The sequence below is a fragment of the Nelumbo lutea genome, chromosome 4 (assembly GCF_056320005.1).
Source record: "Nelumbo lutea isolate HS-2025 chromosome 4, American lotus-T2T, whole genome shotgun sequence".
NCBI classification, from domain to species: domain Eukaryota; kingdom Viridiplantae; phylum Streptophyta; class Magnoliopsida; order Proteales; family Nelumbonaceae; genus Nelumbo; species Nelumbo lutea.
The window spans coordinates 44,685,893-44,703,918 of NC_142687.1; the positions used below are offsets into that span (position 1 = coordinate 44,685,893).

The 18,026-nt window shown below is 34.8% G+C and overlaps 1 long non-coding RNA gene and 1 pseudogene across 2 annotated transcripts in view; one reads left to right on the forward strand and one right to left on the reverse strand.

Moving 5' to 3' along the window:
* The window catches only part of LOC148855515 (protein argonaute 1B-like), a 27,863-nt pseudogene extending 17,993 nt beyond the window's left edge, over positions 1–9,870 (forward strand). Inside the window, exon 10 of the transcript XR_016112922.1 lies at positions 9,506–9,870. The product of XR_016112922.1 is annotated as a protein argonaute 1B-like (transcript). The remainder of the gene's footprint in view (positions 1–9,505) is intronic.
* Positions 7,316–14,420, reverse strand: LOC148855516 (uncharacterized). The gene is made up of 3 exons (XR_016112924.1): positions 14,235–14,420; positions 13,999–14,120; positions 7,316–7,775 (listed from the first exon to the last, which is right to left on the reverse strand). It is a non-coding gene; the product is annotated as an uncharacterized LOC148855516 (long non-coding RNA).
* Between the last annotated feature and the right edge of the window lie 3,606 nt (positions 14,421–18,026).

The window sequence follows — 18,026 nt, forward strand, 5'->3', positions numbered from 1 at the left end:
CTAATTAAACGAGGGCTGAAGGTTACGCCTAGAAGAAGAACACAATGAGGTCTTCATGTCCTCTTCTAATTAAAAAGAAAAAAAAAACTCAGATGAAGAGATCGATCTGAGAAGGTTGTGCCCAGATCAGATCAGCGCTCTGATACCATGTAGATCGACAGAAATAAAAGAGAAAAGGAGAAGAGAAGGAAGAGAGAGGGAAGAAGAAGAAAAAGAAAATGTTCAGTATTATCTGTAAGGCTGGTGACGCCCTAAGTTAATATTTGTACCTAGGGGAACAGCTTATAGCAAATATCATGGAAAAAACCAAAAAAGCCCTTACAGGGTCACTACATGTTACAACATGAGCTATACTTATGACTACTTGATTATCACAACAGAGCTGCACATATCTGTCCTAAGATGCAACCAATTCTTATGGTAAAGATTGAACCTACTACATCTTTGAAAGTTGAAACTCAATGTGGCAAAGCCTAATACTAGCTTGAATACTAGACTTGGCAACAACTAACTACTTTTTGCTCCTTCATCAAACAAGATTGCTAGCTACTATAGTAAAGTAACCAGATGTGGAGCATTTGTCATCCACTAATCTTGCCTAATTTAATTATATAAATCCTTTTATCCTCATCTGGCCATGATTAGAATATAAAATGACGTTGCCAAGTTGTTCTTTCAAGTATGCAAGGATGCTCTCTATTGCAGCCAAATGTGTCTCTAAGTGAGTGCATATACCAACTTATGACACTTACAGCATAGCTAATATCATGTTGTGTCATGCATAAGTATAACAACCTGCTGATTAATTTGAAACATGCCTCAATCTTAAAGCAACTAACCATTAGATGTAGAAAATCTATGATTAGGATCTATAGGTGCATATATAGGCTTAACACTAAACTTACCTGTATCTTTCAACATGACCAGCACATACTCTCTCTAGGAAATAACACGCCATGTTTGGATAAGGCTACCTCAATACCTAGGAAATATTTGACTTCTAAGTCTTTAATATCAAATTCATTGCCAATGAACTTCTTCAATTCCCCCATCTCTATGATACCATGCACTGTCAAAACGATTTTATCAACATATACAATCAATGCAGTGATAGAGGTACCCTTTCTCTTAATAAACAAAATATGGTTTGTTATATAGATAATCCACACGGATACCCAAGAGGAAGCTCCATATTGATCACTTCATGCAAATCACCATTTATTTATTTATTTATATTTAGTTGATATAGATGTTCAGAATAGAATGCTACCAAAGATAAAAGAAATATAATTGAGTTCATCTTGGCTACAAGAACAAAAATCTCTAAATAACCCACTCCATATGTTTTGGTATACCTCTTAGCCATTGGTCCCACCTTATATTTATAGAACCATCAACATTGTACTTCACTGAAAATACCCATCTTCAACCAATTGTTTCCTTCCCCTTGACCAATCAACAATCTCCTAAGTATGGTTCCTCAACCGAAGCATCTGTTTTTACTTGCATAGTTGATTTCCACTCAGGTTTGTATAAAGCTTTTGACATTTACCTAGGAATAGACCAATAATGCAAGAAGAAATTGCTACAAGAAATTATCTATAGGAAGGGAACAAATATTCATAGAAAATATAGTATGAAATATAATGATCTATAGTAGTTTGGTATTTACATTTCTTCAAGGTTGTTGGGAGTTGGAACATCAAAATATAAGAACTCAATATGGTGTGCATTTGAATATGTCATCCTTGGTAATAATTGATGGTGGAAGAGCCTATGTCTTAAGTTGCAACAACCCTCCTACACCTTTGATACATCTATAACTCCTGAGGACTCAAAATAGGAGAGGTAAGACTAGATGAATACGTAATACTGTAGCAACTTGGTTATAGGAATAGGAAGAGGAGCAAGGGAAGGATAAAAAAGTCTATCCTTCTCTCTCTCTCTCACCAGAAGCAAAAGAAATGGAAGACAGAAGGTCATCAATGGTGACATCCATAGACTCGTACTCTCATCCAAAGATAGAATCAAAGCAACAATACACCTTTTTGGTTAATGCACAGCCTAGAATGGTATAGCTAATAGACTTGGGATCAAGCTTTGAACTATGGGGACCTAGTACTTGAAGATAACAAGTGTAGCCAAAAACTCTCAGAGGAACATATAGCATTTCTCCATTATGATATAATGGAAAGGAATCTTAAGCCTAAGAATTTTAGAAGGCATATAGTTAATAAAATAAATAGCAATAACAATGGCATCCCCCCTAAAATGTACCTAACTATCTCAAGAATATGCCTATTCTTCCTCTTAGAAATACCATTTTGTTGAGGAGTATAGGCATGAAAAATCTGATGAATAACTAGGGATGGAAATTTCCACCCTACTTGTTGGGTGCCTGACTTGCTAGGTTGGGTATTTTTTTTTGTCTGAAAAATGGATTTTGGGGTGGGGATGGGTTTTAGAATTCTATAACCCATACGGTTATGGGTAGGGTATGATAGTAGGCTAAACCCAATCCTCTCCAGCCTGTATATTGAATTTTCTAAAACAACCCTTGTGCTTATAATTAAATTAGCAATATACCAAGGGATATGAACTTATTTGTTGTGTTGAATTTAATGATGTTTTGAATCTTATTTGAAGTATAATTGATAATGTATTTGTTTTCTATATGTTTCAATCAAATGAATGGAAATTTTTACGTTTGTTAATGCTATTTTGCTTGTTTATTTCTTATATATAATAGGAAATAACAGGAAATTAGATGCTGGTTTTGGACTCAATCTGTCAATCCGACCCCTACCCCCAACCTCAAATGCAGGGAGTGTAAGGTTGGGGAGGGTTTTGCATTTTCATGTATAGGGAGGGTTTGGATTCTAAAAACCTGTGGGTTGGGGGAGGATATGGGTTGGAAGGTTTGGGGAATTGGGGAGGGTCTAGAGTATGCAAAACCGTCTCTGAACTCTCCTTGTTGTCATCCTTGAGTAACTCGAAGAAAAATCTATGATGTCAGAGACATGATACCACAAAGATTTTGACCAATCAAAACCCTCCATGAATTTCGATGAAAACTGACTTGATAATTACCACTATTATGATGCTGGTTAATTGGTTATAAAATTTTCCTACATCATAGTTGAACTCATAACCCCATACTCCAAGGAATAAGTAGTGAGGTCCTAAATATATTCTGTAGCATTATCAGAATGGAATATTTTGATACAAGTATCAAATTGAGCAAGTATAATATGATGAAACTGATGAATTAAATTTGGAACCTAATCTTTGGATCTGATTAAATACAACTATGAACAATGGAAATAATTATCAACAAATAACAAGAAATATTGATTACCATCTATAGTAGGCAAATGGTAAGGCCTCCTTACATAAGAATGAATAATCCTAGACCGAAATGTTGATCTTTTTTCTTACTTAAAATAAACAAACATCTACATTGTTTATCTAAATGATAGCTAATTGAAAACTTTCACAATGTGAATCTGATAATTGAATAGAAGAAAATATAACGGAAATAATTGACTCGAAGTATGGAAAGTTAAATGACCATGTCAAATGACAAGCATGCCAAAGAATCACCCAATCAACAGACTTAGAGGGCTTAGGTTTGCAAGTGACAAGATGATTCAATTGAGAACTCTTACCAGGAGGCATGTCCAAAAGATATTATTCCATTTTCCTCATGACCACTCCTAATTATACTCATGGACACTAGATCTTGAAAAATATTACCATGAGGGAAAATGGTCATAGAGCAATTCAGGCTTTTAGTAAGGCTACTAACAGATAACAAGTTTGTACTATGTTGAAATAACTTAGTCTTATTTTAAGTTTAGTACCGCAAAGGCACCTTTGTAATTTTTTCTTTTATTTTTTATGTATGGTTGCCCTAGTATATATACCAAATAAACTGGTGCCGCCAGTGGACTTTTGCCTCTTTCAATTCTGTCTTTTCTCCCTTCTCCTTCTTTTCTCCTCTCTGTTCTGGAATCACACCATCTCAGCACCAAGAAAAGATGGCATCAGAGCGACAGATCCAATCTTAGGACCAGGGCGGCGCTTCTTTCCTTTTCTGTCTATTGGTGGTCGAACCAAAGAACAAGATCTCTGGTGGACGTGTGAGGAAGCTCACTGCAAGACTGTTCCTTTTTTCTTGGTCGTGAGCCCAGAAACTATCAGGAAAAAAAATCGAATGCCGTGAGTTCTTTTTAGTTTTTTCTTCCTCAGTTTGTGGATCGAACTGATCCTTTTTGTACCCAGATGTATGGGTTATGTGGGTCTAATGACCTACGTCTGGTGTGAGAGTATTTTCTCTCATTGTATGTGGATCAAGTGATCCTTACTTTGCCCAAAAAGGTGTCATTATTTCAAGGCTACAGATATGTAACTGCTGTGACAGTAGATTATTTTCTTCTTCTACTCATATTGAACCTAAGTTACTGTGTGAAATCTGTTTTGTTGTTGGAGGGAATGGTCAGTCTGTCTTTTTTTTATACTCCTTACACATCTAAAGTGGTATGTGATCAGTCTAAAAGGGTTCAGTAGGGCTGAAATCTGAGAACAGTAATGGTGTGGGACCAGCTGTGATTTCCTTGAGTGAGAACAAGTTTTTTTTTTTTTTTTTTTTTTGTCTAGAAGTGTAGTTGAACTGGAAACTTGATCAGATTGCTGTAACATGTTTTTGACTATACTGTGGGTCTGAACTGAACTGAAAAACTTGTTCTCTAGTTGGTTTGTGACTGATTAGATTTTGCTTCTATGTCTTCAAAAGATTCTGGTATGTCTGGTGTTACCTCTAGTCAGAGTGGGATGAACGGAGGTTTTGGTATGAGTTTTCCCATGGTTGTGATTCCCTTTGACGATTTTAATTACCTAGAATGGTCAAGGGAATCAAACTTTACTTAATCGTAAGGGGAAAAGCAGGATACATCAATGGTAGAATTACAAAACCCCGGTCTAGTGGTGTGGAACATGATAGGTGGGACCAGGAAAATAGCATGGTGATGTCATGGCTGTTATTGTCTATGCTGCAACAAGTGAGAAAGACCTTCATGTGGGTAGAAATAGCTCATGAGATATGGGAGCAGACAGTCTACATACTCCGAACAACGGTATTATGCTAAAATATATCAGTTGCATGTTGCCTCCTCAACTTGTAAACAAGGGGAGAGGAGTCTCTCCGTCTACTATTCAAACCTGACTTCTATTCGGAAGGAACTCGATCACTATCAGAATATAGACTGGAAGTGTGATGCAGATGCCAAAGCATACAAGTCTCTGGTTTCACAGCAACGAGTGTTTGCCTTTCTCTTAGGGCTGAATCCTATATATGAATCTATCAGGGTTCAAATATTGGGGGGTAAAGATCTCTCATCTGTACGAGAAGTATATGCTCTGGTGCAGTCAAAAGAGAGTAGGCGGAATGTGATGAATAATCCTAAAGGAGAGCATGTGGCTTTAGCAGCTAAAGGGAGTGTTGCTACAGGTGGTGGAAATTCCTTCAAGAAGAGTGACCTCCAGAAGAGAGGTGATGACAAAGATAAGTTATGGTGTACACACTATCAAAAGTCTAGGCATACTCGGGAGACATGTTGGGAGCTTCATGGGAAGCCAAAGTGGGCTCAGGAAATGAGTAAAAAGCCCGATTAGAATAAGAAGCCAGGACAGCAAGGTCAGAGAAGTTGTCAAAGATGTAAAACAATTCCAGAGACTTGTGGGAAGGCTTATGTATTTATCCATGACCAGGCCAGACATTGCTTATGCGGTAGGTGTTCTTAGTCAGTTCATGCATGCTCCTAAGACCACACACTTAGAGGCAGCAAAAAGAATACTCAGATACCTAAAGAGGTTTCCTGGAGCTAGTTTGTTATACCAAAAGAATGGTCATTTGAAGATTGAAGTATATACAGATGCTGATTGGGCTGGATCAGTTGATGACAGAAAGTCTACTAGTGGGTATTGTTCCTTTGTGGGAGGAAACCTAGTCACATGGAGAACCAAAAAACAAAATGTGGTGGCTAGGTCTAGTGCTCAAGCTGAATATAGAGCAATGTCCCATGGGGTGGCTGAAGGCATGTGGATAAAGAATCTGTTGAATGAACTGGGTTTTCCTGTTGATAGCCCTGTGTCCTTGTATTGTGATAACAAGGCTGCCATCAATATTGCAGCCCACCCAGTTCTTCATGATAGAACTAAGCATATAGAGGTTGACAAACACTTCATTAGAGAGAAAATTGTTAATGGGGAAGTGTGCACCTCATATGTGAATTCTAAAGAACAACTGGCAAATATATTTACAAAAGGCTTACATCACTTGTGGCACGATGATTTATCTGACAAGTTGGGCATGATTGATATCTATATCCCAACTTGAGGGGGAGTGTTGAAATAACTTAGTTTTATTTTAAGTTTAGTGCCGCAAGGGCATGACTGATATCTATATCCCAAATGTGTGTGTGTATATATATATATATATATATATATATATATATATATATATATATATATATATATATATATATATATATTGATGTAGCACAATCCAGTAATTCTTTGCTGGAATGACAGCTCAAACGTCAGCGTGTGAGGTTGGAAGGCCAAACTATAAGAGAACAGTTAGAGTATTTGGGATGGGCACTTTGATGCATAAGTCAGCAAAGAGTTGTGAGAGTTAAAAAGTAAGAGAGTTAGAATGCTTGAGAGCTAAATCACACGCTTTTTTTTAGGAATGGGGCACCTTTATATAGGCAGAGGTTGTTGTGGACTTCATGTAGCGCATCTGAGATCACCGGCTTGTTTGGTTTGCAGGTGATTTCATGCCAGAGACGGAATTTGCATAAATTGATAACACCTATCTGATTGCCTCTGAAGCGGGCAGGATGGGAGTCAATTCCATTGGTGTAGCGATGTGGTCCTGAATCAGTTGGACATGATAACTTGCTCATGAAGGAGGTCGCCCATCACATCGTGCAAGTTACCAATCAAACCTTGGTTAGGTTAGTAAAGGCAAGACGCCTCTTACGCCGACCTGCCATCTTCCAGGGCATCCATAGGTCGGCCTATTGAGGTGGGGTCGAGGAGATTAAGACAGGCGCAATGTATTTGAAGTACTTCCAAAGTCAATGCTTACATGGAATAGAGGTGTTATATGATGGTTATGGGGTGCCATGTGTCGTGATGTCACTAGAGGGCCAAATTACTCCTCACTAGATATGTTATATGTATTTTTATATTTAATTTATGTTTTTAATTCATTTTTATTTTTTATTTATGAAAGTATTAAAAATTGCAATTTGTGGCCAAAAAAGGTGTTTATGCCACCTTGGGATGCATAGATCTCGAAAAGTTACTCAAAAAAAAAAAAAAAAAAAATCACCACAATCAGACATCAAAGTGCAAAGTTATGGCTTCTAAAAGTTTGCATGCTTTGAGTATGCAACCCGCAACCCAATGACCAAGTCTAACAAGTCAATAGTTGAACTAATTGGATCAGACAATTTTTTACCAAATCAATGGTTTTTGACCACCTAATGGGTTTTGACTGAAACAGACCTAAAATCCTAGTCCAGTGACAATTCAAACGGTTTAACTGGTCGCATCAATGGTGGGTTGAAAACAATGGTATTTTCTCTTGAAAGTTATTGGGCTTGTACCCCAAGGACCATAGGGTCCGAATTTGAAATTTGTATCCAAGAGCTGCATCCAACTTGCATTTAGAAGAGTCTAGATTCTCTATCCACAAGGCACCATAACTGCACACAAGGTTCAAAGTATCAGAAACGCAAACAATATCGGAAAGACAATCTTAAGAGACGTATCAAGATACGCTTTGGATACGCATAGATATGGACGAAAAATTAAGATACTATAAATATTTTAGGAAATTCAAATATATCCTAAAAAATATATTACTAACAATAATTACAAGTTTTAAATGATTGTAAATAAGTTATTTAAATGTAAAAATCCATATTTATAATCATTTAATTATAAATAATTACAATCAATAATTGTTGAAAAAATGATGGAATAAATAAAATGTGAGAAAAAATTAAAATATGAATATGTATACATCAATTTTCAAATAACCGATATAAATGTTATGTGTACATCAATTTATATTAATATTTATTAGTATATAAATTTTAATAATTAATTCTAGCATTTACTAATAAATATCTATTAAGAAAAGAGAAAATTTACTTAAAAATTATAATGCATATGACCATAACAAACAAATGGGCATGACCTAGTGGTGGCTCACGGTTGTTAAAACCTAGTGACTAGTCCGAATCTTGCCATTGTTTAAAGTCTGTAGTTTTTACATTAACAAAATGAAATCAATGAGAGAGTATCATTAATTAGTGGAATTAATAAGAGAATTCGAATAGGTGCTAAAATTCAAATTTAAATTTAAAGTAGGAAAAATTGACTAATTAATGGAAGAAAAATTAGAATTAAATATAAAAGTAATTTTAAATTTAAAGTAGGAATAAATGACTAATTAATGAAAGAAAAGTTAGAATTAAATATAGAAGTAATTAAAGAGATTAATGAATGAAGGGCACCTAAAAAAAAATCAAGTGTATTGGGTTGTGTTGGACTGTTTTGGGCCCGTATCAGCTAAAACAGCCTGATATGGGTCTGTATTAACGTGATACATATAAAAAGAAACAGAACAAATGAATTTTACACGTTCTGCATAGCGTATCAACTAATATACTTTGCGAAATTTTTTGAACCTTGGTTAGTGTAAACCTTAGTTAAGAGTCGGAGATCTGGACTGAAGTAAAATTATTAACAATAATTCTCACTTTTGTTTGGGCCCCATCTCCTTAAGTGCAAGGTTCAAAATATTGAAATGCAAATTTAGTATTTGTTATTTTATACAATTTATAAAATAAATTTTGTATACATATTATATGACATAATATAGGAAATATTATGTATATTGTTTTATGCATACAATATATAGGTTCATAATCAGGTCTGGATCAATTTATGTTTCAAGCATAGGCCCCCGGGCCTAGGTTATAGCTTTATCACAAGTGCAAAGCATATGCAAGGAGTGGTTGAAAATAGGCCATGGAAGTTGGAACTTCGACAAGCAATTACTACTCATTCAACCATAGGGGAAAAACACAGGCCTAGCATCGATACAATTTAGCCATGATTTGGGTGTGTTTGGCTGATATACAAATTTGGTTGCACTTACTTTGGCTGTGTTTAGTTGCAACGCAAATTTATTTGCATTAGTGCAAAACTCTGGTAGTGCAAATGATTTGGGTGCAAATTCTGATTTACTTTTATTTCAAACTTTACCTTTATTTTACTTATTTGCAGTAAAAATGAAATAAAATAAGACCTGAAGCATAATAAAATAAAATCCAAAACAAAATTAAACCAAATTTTGCATATTTTTTATTTGTACTCCCATGTATTTGTACTAGTGTAAATGAAATTGTGTTGCAACCAAATGCAGCCTTTGGGTCAAAATATACATCTTACCAATGGAGGCGAACAACCCGCTCATGGGGAGTAAGGTGGTGGAGGCGAAAGGGAAGGTGCTAGCAGTAGATAGGAAAACGGAAATGCAGCAGTTTCTTAATGATTATATAAGAATCCAGGTGGAGGTGGATTCAACAACCACTACAAGCAACAAAAAGCTTCAAATTGAAAAAAGAGAACGTACTTGATGGCTTAACCTTTGCTATGAACATCTATCAAATAATTCTTACCACTACAAACCTTTTATGAATTCGAAAGGTGTATTGCAATGCACACTTTGGTGGTGTTTGATAACACTTTTAAGAGTTATGAAATCTAAAAACATTACTTTTCAGATTCCATAAGCGTTTGTGTATGCATCTTAAAATTGATCTGAAATTGAATTTCAGATCTGAAATGTTTAGATTGCGGGCCATCACTGAACGTGCTCAGACGCGTTTCAAATGTGTTTTAAAGTCTTAAATGCCCCTCATAATATTGAAATGGATATCCCTTTTTAAACCCAAACTTTTTTCATTCGACTCCTAACCATCAGTGACGCAGGACAACACTCGAAGGGAGATGGTGACAGGGAACTCGAACAAACACTATATTCGTCGGCCACCACTACCGCTGTTCTCAGTCGACCGGCGGTGGCCCTATTCAATTTCTCCGCAGTGGTGTTCTCGGTCGGCAGTCCTGTTCGATTTCCCTCTCCCTCCCTCCCTCTTTCTCGTGTTCTCTCTCCCATGTCTTCCCGAAGGCAGCCATTGTTGTTGCTCTTAATCAGTCAGCGGTGGTCCTGTTCAATTTCTCAGTAGCGGCATTCTCAGTTGGTGGTTCTGTTCGATTTCCTTCTCCCTCCCTCTCTCTCTCTCTCTCTCTCTCTCTCTCTCTCTCTCTCCCCCTTTCTTCTTGTCAGCCGCCACTATCGCTGCTCTTAGTTGGCTGACAATGGTGCTATTCGAGGTAGGGTGGGGAGTTTCAGATAACACCGGGGAATTTCAGATGTTGAAATCAATTAGAACTTCTAAAAAGTAGAAAAGCATCCATGCCTCTTTTCAGATTTTAGACACTTTTAACATCTTTTTAACTTTTAAGATTTCAGATTTATCAAACGCCACCTAAGTAATTAATTTAAGTGAGTGTGAAGTGTGGTCATATTTATAAGAATTTTAAGCCGATTTTCTAAGATAATCATGATATCAAAACGGAACAAGGAAGAAATGTTCCACATACAAAAGAATCACTAATAGTCCATTTGGTTGTTGAGGAACAATGGGATGAGAAAGTAAAATTTTATTTTCTCAACTTGGGTACCTGTGTTTCTTTGTTCGGACATATTATCTCATAGAAGCTTTTCAATGTTTGGTTGATGAGAAAATTTTGTAAAATGTTTGGTTTTAGCTAGTTTGGTATCCAATTCCACAACACAACCCTATTTATGTGTGGAATCTAGCAACTTGTTCTTCCAATAGTAGTCCTCAGTGTATCATGGAGTCGTCTAGTCTCCCATAGGATTTTACAAAGCTAGTAGAAGGTTTCCTTACCCATTCTTAACTGGTTGTAACAATCAATCTGTTGTCCCCTATATAATCGATCCCATAGATCTTATCTTTATAATTCTCAGTTAACGGAAGGTTCCCTATTAACATAGTCCAACCATTCTTGTACAATGGTCAATGCAACTACAACAATCATAATTAGCATTTCATTATCCATCTATGGAATATAAAACAAGTGATCCAACATATGACACAAAGTTCCAAGGTCCATGATTAGATGGCATTGTAAAAGGATTCCACAATGATGAACTTATAATTAGATCATTTGTAACATGTTGGGTTATATTTCTAATAGGAGAACATACATATCAATAAATTATTTATGTTGATATAAATATCACTTTTGTTGGTGCTACACTCTTTATCCCCCTTTCTTCCTTGCTCCATCTCTCTCTCCCCCTAATGTCCCCTTTATATATATTTCTCTCTCTCTCTCTCTCAAGTTCCCCCTCTCTCTGCATCTCTATATCTCTCTCCCCTTCACTCTCCCCATCCCTCTCTCTCCATCCCTTTCTCCCTCTCTCTCCATCCCTTTCTCCATTTCTCTCTCTACATCTGTCTCCCCACTCTCTCTCTCTCTCATGTTCCCCTTCTCTCTATCTCTCTCCCCCTCACTATCCCCATCCCTCTATCTCTCTCTCTCATGTTCCCCCTCCATCTATATCTCTATATATCTCTTTCTCTCCCCCTAACTCTCCATCCCTCTCTTTATATCTCCCTCTTTCTCCCTCTCTCTTTCATTTTCCCGCTCTCCCCCACCGTATTTTCAAGAGGATATTCAAGATACCTGTAAATTAGAATAGTATATTCAATTTTACAAATCAGTAAAGAATTAGTTTTATGCTACAAGAGAAAATGTATATATTCATAACTACTGCAGTATATTTCATTTTAGGCCCCGTTCACTTTTTGGTAAGGTACTTATCCAGGTAAATGCACTTACCCAAGTAAGTGTTTCCCAAGAAAGACTTACCCAAGTAAGTGCATTTACCCATGTTCTTTTATTTCCCATGCAAACCAGACAATGACCATTTTAGCCATAAAAATCCATTATTATAAGGGACATTTTTGTCCCATTCAAGTGTTGGCAACTTTCCCCCAAGGTGGGAAAGTTATTTACCCACCTAGGAGATGGGGTAAGTGATACCTAGGAAAATAAATTTTCCCTGGTCCCCACACAAATCTGAAAAAAGAACATGGGATTTTTTATCAATCGGAATCAAAATCCCATTGACCAACTTCTCTCCTCTCAAAATCCAAAAAAAGAACGCCCCTTAGTGTAATTCTATGGTCTTTTTAAATAGCAACAAAACTATATGGAACACATTTGTGTGAAGTATGTTTTCTTGTTATGAAGAACAAAAGGAAAGCAAAATAAACAATGGCTTACTTTTGAATAACAAAGTAACTATCCAAAGATTCATTCACATATAAACCAAAATGAAATACTTCATGGAATGGAATATACATCTACATCTACAAGTTTTTACACACAAATCAAACATATTAATTGAACAAGCAAGTAAACACACTAAATAAACAATGTTAAAGAAAAAATAAAACAAAATTAACACATAGGCCGGTTGAGGCTCAGAAGTATGTTTAGTCAAATGTTAAATGGAGGAAATTGACACACAGACCTAGGATAGTAGTGTTAATGGGTGGAAGTCGGCGGAAACCATGGTCAATTTGAGGAAACCGTGGGAAATACATTAGATATTGAACGAATACATGTAATCGCTAGATCTAGATCATCAATGCTAAACCAGGTGTTAAATAGTGATAGATCTGGAATGAACACATGAATTTGCCAGATCTAGAGCAACAAGGTTAAGCTAAGTGCTAAATGCACCAGGTCTAGAGAACTGGTGCCTTGTTTCTACTCACTAGCAATGAAAAAATTGTTCAACCAACCATGGTTGAAGAAGCAAAACGAAAAGATGTCAATGGAGAAGAAATCACGAAAGTGAATGAAAATGGTCTAAAAATAAAAGGAAAACACGAGAGGAAGTTGGATATATGCTTACCGTTGCAAGAGACCGCTAGACACATCACCGGAGCGTGAGTAGTTTGGAGGATAAGCAAGCGGAAGACGATGGTCTGAGTCTCGGTAGTTTGATAGGCTCAATAAATTTTCTCACAAAGCCTAAACTTTCTTTCTCTTCTCAACGGGGTCTAACCATTTTGGCATGACCCCCCATCCCTCTAATTTCCTCGGTTTCTAGCAAAACAAATGCAGGAAACGTGGAATACTCCACCAATGTTCTTTCCATCCATTTCCTTTCTCACAAACCAAACAAACCATAAGGAATTGATAAGATAATGAATTAATGGTAGTTTAACTAAGGGTTTGTTTGATTGCTGAGAAAATTGGACTAAGAAAGAATGGGATGAGAAGAGGAAAATTTATTTTCTCAGTTAGTTATAATGTGTTTGTTTGCTGAGAAAAATTTTGTGAGAAAATCCGCTTTCTAGTGTTTGTTTTGCAAGAAAATTTATAGGAAAAAAATCATGCTCAACGATAAAAATGCATATAATTTACTTTTATGACAACTTGCACCCCCCAAATGAATGACACATACTATTGAACTTGCAATGTGGCATGACAGTGTTATTAAACTTGCTCATTCAAAAATTTCACTTAAAAGAGTAAGAAATGTTTCATTATTTGGACATGCTCATTCATCATAGAATTTGTTCATAGGTCTACTCAATGTACTTATCCATAAAAAACCTGTGCATGACTCATGATGCTTCCCAGAATAACCCCATAGTTAAGATGATTAATCATGACTCATGAACACTTTATTCAAGACAAAACAAATGCAACTCATGTTATTAAAACACTCAAATGGATTTATGAATTTTGTTTTGCAAAAGAAAATTGAAAAGAGGAAAACTTCAATCATCAAAGTTTTCTTACTTCAGACAGAAAATTGGAGCGGAAGTGGAAGCTTCTTCATCTAGGAGGAAAACTAGCTCCTTCTGTATCCTAAAACAGATGAGTGGGAGATACTTGGATTCTTCGTAAATCTCTCCTCAAGGCTGAAACTCAAAAAAATAATAATAGTAAATTAGTGAAACCAATTTCATTCTTCAACACTTCACTTCTTAGAAAAAATGAGAGAGAAAAAGAGTGAGCAATGGCATAAAGAAAACCTATTGGGTTCAAAGTTTCAGTGATCTACGCAAATGGGGTTAAAATGTTAAATCTGGACATGGATGCATGCTCGTGGAGAGCGTGATTTTATTTCGGCAAAACCTTTGCCAGAGACAATGAAAAAAAATGTCTGAGCTTCCAGCCATTGAGGGGAAAAACATGGGGTTAGGGAAGAAGGAACCATGGACCGGAAAAAATAAATAAAAAAAAAAACAAAAACAAAGAAGGATAGAATAGGACCGCTAGAGAGAGAGAGATTCATGGATCTTGTGTTACCTTTCAGAGAGATGGCTAGAAAAGCTACCGGAGACATGGCCGTTGGATTGCTACTTCAAAGGGAGAGGAGACTGTTGACTTCTTGTTTTAAAAAAGCCAAGCAATTTTCTTAGCTTTTTCTTTTCCCACCGGGGTTGCACTATTTTGGTGTGACACCGCTCATTTCATTTTGGTATCCCGCATCCCTCTCGTTTCTCATCCCAAAAACACTATTTACCAACAAACAAACACAAGAAAGGGAAAGCATTCGGGAATATTCATTTTTCTCATTCCTTTCTCGGTAAACAAACAGACCCTAAGGGAAAAGGTTGAAAGAGGCCAACTCTACCCATACTCAATGATATAATTTATCATACTTAAATGTTGATTGAAATCCAAAAGACATCAATACGAATGTCTTACACACTTTGATATTGGATTGTTCCTGTATTTAGAATCTTGTAGGAAATTGTTGTATTTTTAGTGGTTTAGAGGGAAGATGCAAAATACATGAATCTCTCTCTCTGGTTTATCTTTTATCTATTTTGTCTTCATCTCTTGTCCTAACCTTCCAAAATATGTAAAAGCACCTTGTCTCACTTTTCGTAGGAAAAGATGTGTTATTCAACTTATAACTTACCTTGTTATCTCTATGGGTTGAGATCCATTGGAGAAGAATACACTATACATTGTGTTCACATGTTTGTGTGGGGTTGGGGGTGCTTTCACACATATGCACACATGCCAAGTCAGTCCGGGCCAGGCTAGGTTGAGATGTGGGTATGGGTGTAGGTGCAAGTATACATGTATGCCACATCTTATCCCTTTTAAACAGTTATGTTTTAAACATTAATCCATTTAACCATTGCTTAAGGGGAAACACATATATGTTTAATAGGGAATTAGACAATGCGATGACACACAATTACTGCTATTACATTATTTCAACACTATCATCATAATAAGAGCACTCTAAATTGATTCAATGAGGACTAATGAATGCACATCTACTAGAAACCTATAGGTTGTTTCATCTTATAAACCTATTTGCAAAACCCAATTGCACTACAAGTGCCATATGCAATTTTAGGTCATTCCTCACTATTTTCACACTTTCAGTTTGCAATTTTGCAATTCACAAGCATCTTTTGCAGTGTTTCACACTTCAAACTTGATCTTTTGTAGCTTACACGAGTTCAAAGTGTGCAAAAACGATAAGCTCCATTCACCCTTCCTCTACCTATATATTTATAATAGTTTGTATTAGTCTTTCTAGATGTCTTGAGAAGTTTTGTTGTTTTTTAGTTCTAAGTATTTCTGGTGCCGTGTTTCTATTTTGTTGGTTGTTGATTTGTGTATTTGTCCCTTTGTTGGCTTTTAATGAGTACCAAAAAAGCAGAGGACTTCAATTTGGATAGAAACATATTGGAAAGAGCAAAATCCGTGTCTGTGTATGTATAAACAAAACGTTTCATTTGACGATTCTAAAGATTAATGGGTTGGGCTGACTTGGTTGGGTCAAGGCAGGTTTGGTTGGATCCAACCCATTTAATTTCAATTAAATGCATTATTAAGACATTAATGGGTTGGTAGATCATATGGTTTGGATTGAAGCTCAATCCAACCCCCAACCTATCTGATTGCCACCCCTAGGTTGGATAATGAAGAAAAACAAATAAGTCCTAGTGTGGCCCTATTACTTGGTGCAGAATTTGTATACATACCCTGGTTCAACAAAGATGACCTTAGGAGGGTTCGGTTCTCATATCTATATCTATACTACCTTTAAAAGTATAAATGAGAGTATAGAAATTTTGTTTGGCTAAAATATCCCCTATTTTTGAATTTGGTCATTCACTAACTGTGAGGGCAAAAAAAAATGTAATTTGAACTACTACTTTGCACCTCCTTTAGTTTTTTCTCATTAAGTCATATATTTAATAAATTAACTCCCATTATCTTTCATTGAATCCTATGTTTAACTAAATACACCAATTTTTAATTTGGTACCTCTTTAATTGTGAGGCAATAAAATGTAATTTGAACTACTACTCTTGACCCCATTCACTTCCCTCTCATAAAGTCTTATATTTAAGGTTTTATTTTCTATTCTCTATGATTGGATCCTACATTTAATTTAATTTTCCTCACCAATAAATTCTATCATTAGTATATCCAATACCTTTAACAATATAAAACTCATACCATTCTTGTGTCATAGTGGGAAGTAAGCAATTCAACCATCCAGGTCAAATAGATCAACCCATGATGTTATAGTTAAATAATAAAACTTTCAAAATAGAAATAAATACAAAAAATATAAAAAATATAAAGAAATTTGAGCACACCTATAATATTTTATTTTAATCAAACTAAAGAAAAATAAGTGTGACCAATAATATTTTTATTGATGTTGGGAATGAAATACAATTTTTAAAACTGGTCCAAATGAAGTTAATGATTTTTTTTCCTATCTAGTGGTGGGTTAACAATTCAACTTTTGGGTCAAATGTGTTAACCATTCATGTCAAAATTAAATAATAAAATTTTAAAAAGATTAAAACCCAAAAAATGGAAAATACAGAAATTCAAATAATACACAATAAATTTAACAAGCTAAATAGCAATAGTTTAAACTCCAATAATTATTGAATTTTTTATTAAATAACAAAACAAAAATAGATTTATACATAACTATTGAAAATATATTTATCAAAAAAAAACAATAAACAATTACTGAAATAAAATAAATATTAATTTTAGTATGGATAAATATAAAAAATAAAGATTAAGTTTTTAAAGTTATTGTTAATAAAAAATATTTTTTTGAAAGTTATTTCCTAGAATTATTAATTGATAAAAGTAAAATTAGTTATTTACAATATTATTTATTTATTGAAATAATATCATTATTTAAATTTTAAAATATTAATTACTTGTTGAATTTAATAGTCCATAAAATTATATTACTATTAATACATAATTTTATTATTTTAACTATTTAAAATCTAGTTATGTTAAATATTTCGTTATTTAAAATATTTAAATAATATTTCATTTTTAATGTTATATTTTTATTATTTTAATAACATTTGGATTGAATAATCCAGAAAAATCATTATTTGTATTGTTTGTACATAATTTTGTGATAAATTTTGTAAAAGTATATAATTATTAATAATATGAATATTATTAAATTAATTATAATTATTTTTTATCTTTTTAATAAATGTTTTAAAGTTATTATATAATATTGGTTGAATATTTAAATATTTATTAAATTTTTTAATTCAAACTTTCTTTAGATAGATGTAGATAAAAAGTGGGGGAGATGATAACTAAGAAATAGAGATAATTTAGGAGAGAAACTCTACTAAATTAGAGATAGCTTAGGAGATAGTTGGGGATAGTAGGGGAGGTTGTTTAGGAGAAATTTTAGGATATTAGATTATTTAGGTCATTGTTTTGAACCCGTAATTGACTCGATTGGTCGAACCATTTGAACCGTCACCCGACCTAGATTCTGGGTCCAGTTC